The sequence below is a fragment of the Hetaerina americana genome, unplaced genomic scaffold (genome assembly GCF_022747635.1).
Source record: "Hetaerina americana unplaced genomic scaffold, ioHetAmer1.1.p SCAF_6, whole genome shotgun sequence".
NCBI classification, from domain to species: Eukaryota; Metazoa; Arthropoda; class Insecta; order Odonata; family Calopterygidae; genus Hetaerina; species Hetaerina americana.
Genome location: NW_027287205.1, coordinates 27,225,290 through 27,232,304, shown reverse-complemented (window position 1 = coordinate 27,232,304; position 7,015 = coordinate 27,225,290).

Here is a 7,015-nt window from a genome sequence, read left to right as displayed (position 1 = left end):
TCGATGGGGGTAGGAGGTAACCCAAACGATACTTCCTCTTGCCCTATTTGGACGGCGTTTCCTCTTGGCTTGATCGATTCTCCCCGCTTTCCGCAGTTCGTGGTGGAGGTGGAGGGCGAGCTGGAGCCCCTCCACATCAGGATGCCCATCGTGGTGGGCACCGTGCCCTTGGAAAGGGTCTTCCGGACCATGGAGCTGGGGCCGCGGAGGAGGTCCACGGCGTCGAACGACAAAGTGGAAGGGCCATCGCCGGTCATCGTCCCGGGGTCATCGCAGTACCTCGAGTTTCGTAAGTGCACGCGAATACGCCTTCTCATTGAAAACATAAATTCTATGCAAGCATGAATGGGGAAGGGGAAAAACAATTCCTTCAAAACAGAGAAATAATTTGTTTGCAGACGCAATTTTAATGACGCGCATTCATTCAATCAGCAACTACTAATCGTAATAAGCATATTGCAGTTGAAAATTCGTTCACCAAAGCAAATAATAGACCATAATTTTTCTCCTTTCCCTACCTTTTCTAATATTCTCATTGCCAACTCGATAATGTCTTTCATCAAAATCCTCTTCTTGAGGTTATAAATCTTGAGATTAGTTGGCAGATATTGTTTTCCTCCATTCGACTATTTTTTTGTCGCTTTCCTTTTCAATTCCTGATATTTTACAAAACTAGCAATTGTCAAAATTAATCTGCTTCATATATTCTGACCTAGGTCCCTCAATTGCTGTCATTTTCTTCGATTATTTCCTCAATATCTTTCTCAATCAGGTTTTTTTGTCGAAGTATAGGTCCGATAAGTTCATATCCTTTTTTTACGAGTCTTCCAGTGGCGTCTTTTTTCATATTTGTTTCTGAAAATTTCTTAATTTGGAACATGATTTATCTATCTTGGTCTTTGCATTCTTCTGAATGCGTTAGATGGAATTAATTTTTTTTTTCCTTTAATACGGAGTATCATGTTCAAGAATATAAATAATTGATGCAAAACGTTCGTCAACATTTCAGAAAATTCTTGTGATTGGATTGCCATTTATATTTATGATTGTAAGATAATTGTCCGTAATGATCTCAGCCGTGTAAATAGAACTAATATGTAAGATATCGTCACCTACTGACAAACCCTTGGGTCTAATCAGGGCCTAATTTTTATTACTGTGCCAACACGGGTTTGGAGTTGGTGTGGGGGGGGGGGATTGGATGTGTTTTCCAAGGCTGCGGTTCGAACCCCTTCCATAGGGAACTTGTTGATCCCCCCATGGCACTGAAAAATATCTCCAATGCCCATTAATGAGATTGAAATGTATTATATTTGTATTTTTCATCCTTCACTGTTAATTGAAGGGTGAAAGTCCGCTCGCGTTCGCAGAGGAGGGCTAATTTATTCACTTCCGCTCACCATTTCAGCTCTCCCGCGCTTCGAGCCGTGCAACTGGGGTCCTAGGCACGTCGAAGCTTACTTCCACCACGAGGTCACCCGGAAGCTCAATGACGACGAGGAGACGACTCCCACGTCGGAAGGCCCGGGGGGTGCCGCTGCGAAGGCCACCAAGTCGGTGACCTCGGTGGCAACTGCGGGGGCACTACCCGGGGTCGGGACCACGCTAAGGTGAGCAAATCATGTCGGAATTCCAGAAAAGTGATCTTCATTACGTTAGGGACCGAAATTACGTCAGGCTTCCTGGAGAGTGAATTTGATTACCTCTCCTTACGAAAGGTGATTGATTTAAGGAGAAATCTCACGTAACATTTGTTGTAGTATTTTCCCAGACATGATTTTAAGAAGAAAAAAATAAAATTATTCTTGATCATCGATCGACATAGCAGCAGAGGTAGCCCAAGGGTGGCTGTTCCAGCTACTGGCTGAAGATCGTGGTTTTTCGAGGGCGCCAAAATGTTACGCTTTGATTCTTCATTATTCGTTCAGCAAAATGTGCAAACTCATATTGCTTAGAAAATAGTAAATTAAAACATTTCTGAGCGCATTGTAAAGCCAGTGGGATGTATATTGGGATAGGAATAAACGCCAACAAATAAAGTTGTGGTTATCGAGAAAGAATTAGGCGAAGTTAAATATTTATGTAAAAGTTCATGAACTAGAGCATTTGGAATGGTTTACCCATTCCGGAAGCCTCCTGGACCAAAATGGCCAAAGTAGTAGGGTAATAAAGGGAAAAATTGCATCAGGAAAAGACGCTTTCACAAGAAGCAGAGAATTGATGTCAGGGGCTTTGAGTATTGATGTTAGCAAAAGATTCCTCAAAACTTTGATGTGGAGTGTGGCTTTGTACGGCGCGGCAAAATGGTCACTGAAGGAGTGTGATAGGCACATTTTTGAAAAGTGGGTGTAGAGAAGGATGAAAAAAGTGAAGTGAACTAAAAGGAAAACAAACGAGGAAGTACTAGGCATGGTGGAGGAGGAGAGGAGATTAATGAGAGAACACCAAATAAGGTAGGAAATGTGGATACAGGGCATTTTGATTGGTGATGGGTTGTTGAAGATTGTGACAGATCTGGAGAATGTTAGCCAAGCGAGGAAGGGAAAGAAATAAGATAGGCATGTATGATGGAATGAAAGGAAGAAATAAGTATGCGGATTTGCCGAGACTTATAGTGGAATCCGTTGTCAGGTTGGGTTTTAAATAGGGGAGGCAAATCTTCTCGAAAAGATAATGAAAATATTTTATATTGTATTTTTTGTTTCCAAATTGAAGGGTAGTCTCCAGTCCATGTCAAAAGGCTACAGGATGCCTACAAGTGATTATGTTTATTTAGTTTTCCAAGAGAATATTGTTTTAGTATATTTCATCATGATATTATAATTCTTTACCGAATTAATTTTCAGCCTAAAATATTCTCATTGAACAATGAAACAAGTTTAGTAGGAATAAGCAGCACAATTCAAGCATTTTATGATATTACGAGAATTTTCAAATAGAAACAAAAAAAGACAATACATATTTTCATTCGCCGTCCCCAATTTTGCCGGTAAAACATATTCATTCGCGATTTTCTGTTTTTCAGTCCGGTTCAAGGATTACTATGTTCTTTTAATAATGAACTTCACACCGGTTGACAGAAATAGAGGAAATTAATGATCATCGTACCCCTTAGAGTAAATAATTGTGTATTTTCAAATCTTTAAAATTGTTTTTCATTTTTTTAGTAATGTATAAGCCAAATTAATTATTTCACACCAAAAATAAATAACAAATGAAATTATTGAACGTTCATTGGGGTAGCAATACTTGTAAAATCCAATTGTTTTAGAATTAATTAGTAAAATTTAAGTAAGATACCCTCTCTATAGGTTTTCCATTATATATTCATTGCAAAAAAGTATAAAATTTTTCTCATTACAAATTAATCACATTGCATACACATAAGTGTGTGAATGCAATAGGCGTACTTGAGACATTTTGTGGTATATTTTCAAAAGTGTCTATTAGTAAATAAATAAATATTATGAAAATGGAGAACGGCATCCAAAGGTTACATTATTTCCTATACCTTTCAATATCACTGTTATATATTCATCGTAAATATAAGATTGAAACTCATCTCTTTAAATCATAGAGTCATTTCTTTAGAAACGTCGCATCATTCGTCTGGGCACTCTAGCCATTGAAAACTAAGTTGCTCTTCGAAGCAAAAAATGTTTTTTGAGAGTTTATGCAAACTAAATTCAGACGGAGGCATACAATCGAAGTTCCGCGAAGTATTATTTAACTTTCTGTTAGTGAGTTTGAGTAAGGTGGAGGCGCCGCTTAAAAAAGTAGTAATAACACGTACTTGTATCCCCATGCTAACCAAAAACAACTATTGTTATAATCTTCTGCTATATGTTGAAATGTTGGTCAAAACATTAAACTCAAAGTCTTCTCGTCAATGCTTTCGTACTATTTATAATCACCAATTAAATGGGCTAAGAAATAGAACAAATATAATGCTGTGAAAATGCTAAATATGGACTTAAATGAGCTGCATGTGACTCTTGATATGTTTATTTACTATGTTATGAAGAAAATTATAAAATATACTTTCAGGAAACCATACCAAATCCAACAGATGACCAGATTTTGCCACGTATTTTCAACGTCAGAATTGACTGCCATTATTGAGTGCAATAAAATAATTCACTGGTAAATTTGGCTGACGTCTGATCGATGAAAATTATGCACTGAAGTGACGGAAAGAGTCATTTATAATAGTCAAGGTGCTATTATAATATAGTCATTAAACATTTATTACTTTTTCCATCGATTGAAATTAATTTTGGGAAATTTGGCAGCTTATTTTTTCCCTCAAATCTTACATGAAAATTTCCCTTTCCATACTTCAGAGGGGAGACGCAGTACCCCAGTGGGTTGAGTGCTAAGGTGACCAGAGGACCAGGGTTCGATTCCGGGTTACACCTCTGGTCAACCTATGCATCACCCAAACTGCGTGGTCTTTTGTGCACCAGATCTTCGTGGGAAACCACACACATTTTGAATTTAGTATTAGGTGAGGCCTGTCATCATCATCGAGTCAGCCCATGGGTTATTTACTGTGGTTTGCTCTCCTTCAGTGGGGGTGCACCCCACAAGTATCCTTCTATTCGCCCATTGACCCTATGCCAAACGCGGCACATTGTGTTCTCGGGCTTTCCTAGAACCCCGTCTAATCCCCCACATTCCTCTCCTTCCAGGGTCCACCGCAAGGGGGAAACCTTCGCGCCCAGGTACGTGTGCTACAAGCTAAAGGAGTTGGAAGGCACGGTCAACCACGACGGCACATCCAACGCCGCAGGAGGCCGGACCAGCGTGGGCGAGCTCTCCCTTTCCCCGCTCAGCCCGACCCGCCTCAAGGGCATGCGGTCGCCGTCGGAGGCGTGGATACCGAGGGACACGAGCGAGACCGAGCTGGTCTCCCCGGCCGGAGGACCCTCCGGGAAGGGCAAGAGATCCTGAAGGCGCTGAACCCCGGCGGCGAGAGCTACGTGACCCTCACAAACCCTCCCCTCTCCCCTGACGCGTTCCACGCCGCCGCTCCTTAGAGATACGTTAAGAGTTAGTCGCCTCGACTACCGTAACGCTCGAGAGAAAGAAGAATTATTCGTGCCAGGGCATCGTATTGAAATCGAATGAGAGATTCTTCCCATTTTTCCTCCGAAGCATTCCGCTGCGTTGGTTGGTCGATCTGAGTATATCTCCTGGATTCTCACCTCTTGCGTGCGGTTTCTCACAAAGCATCTTTACTGCTATTCAATTCAGAGCATTGGACTTGAAGACCCTGAATTGCATTCCAGCTACCGTTTGAGAAATATAACGGGACGTGACGAAAACCCGGAAAAAATACACTGAGATCCTTCCTACTTGACGTGTAACGATAAAAAAGGTCACCAGCAGTTCGAAATTTTCTTATATTTGGCTCGATCGAAAGTACGTTTTCGCTCACGAGGGTCTAACATGATTTCTAACTTGCATTAAGGGAACTATTTCATTTAATAAAGAACAATGTTCACATTGCTCACCTATGTCTTATATCATGAGCAACGCGCGTTTGACCCCGACAATTATGTTCAAATGACAACAAGTGAAACGAGTTTACGTGATATCTGGGACAAGTTAACGAAAGCTTTCTGTTCTAATATACGTAACCGGACGGTACACACAGTGCTAGGTACTTTCAACCACGTTTAGCGGAACTCGGCTGGATCAATACGGAATTATCTCGATTGTATCCTGAGCAGGACTTGTCTATTTCCGGCTTTCCCAAATTATTTGATCGATAATCATTGCCTCAACTGACCATTAATTAAATTTCACATGCGAAAATATCAGTCAGTCACCAAATTATCGAGCTGATGACCAACAAAATACCATTATTATTATTATCATTGGGAGCTCGCAGATGAAAGGAAAGATATTTTATCGCCTAATTTGAACTACGCTTTACTTTGTCCTAGAACGTGAAGCAGTGCCCATTGAGAGTAAAATCCATGCGACGAAGGTATCTAAATGCCTGGTCCGATTAGCTACAGTAAAATGTTAACCGTCTTGCTATATGACAATGTCCATCCTCGCGGAAATAAAATATCACTCTCTCGAGGGTTCGTCTGAAGTGCCACAGGAAAAGGAGCGGCCAGTGAACCTGCAATATCCCTAGCGTCATTTTCTCGGAGTTTTGAAGAGGAACCACTATTCACCAACAGTGCACTTCGCAAAGTTTGCGAGACTTATACGGCATTCCCCCGATTGGAGAAAGTGAAACAAGTGAGACGAAAATGAAAGGAATGGATTGAGAGAGAAAGAAAGAGATAAAGAGAAAAACAAGCGTATCAAGTGCCTTCGTTAGAGAGAATAGAAACTAATGATAACAGTAGTTTTCGAGTCGACGATAGGCATTTTCCTTCTACACCCTCCAATCGTTGTCATAAGATCAGGGGTCAGTTAAGGCATTACACGCACAGGAGTTGACTCTTTCAGGAGTCCACTTGGAAGGCCAACTTTTGCTTGTATCGAATAAACTCCGATACTATTTCGCTATCGATCACGACCATGTTCGATACTAGGAAGCAGCAGCCTTCCGTCTAATCTCGTTTTACGTGGATTAGATTTTTTCGACCAAAAAGTTCCAAATTTTGTAAGGCAATGAAGCCATTTACATTTGGTTGAGAGGACATGAGCAACAACGTGTAACAATAGAATGCTGTTGATAATTACGAACACGTTGACGCCATTCGCCGTCCAAGTCGAGTCGTTCTTGTATTTGATCTGATAGAAATCGATCTGTCACGATTCAACTCCTGTGCACAATTATGTCATTACGGACTATTCGATTCGTACGTATCGTATGAAATGAGGTCAATTTTTGTCCCATTCCGACCGATAGTACTGGTCTAGTGATTAATTCAAAGTGTAATTATGGCACTTTTGCAGCAGGCCCATTTTTAAAAGTATATCCCAAGTTCCTAAATTGAATTAAGATATAGCTGGTGTTTGCAAATCTCTTACTTGATAAGGGTGAAAC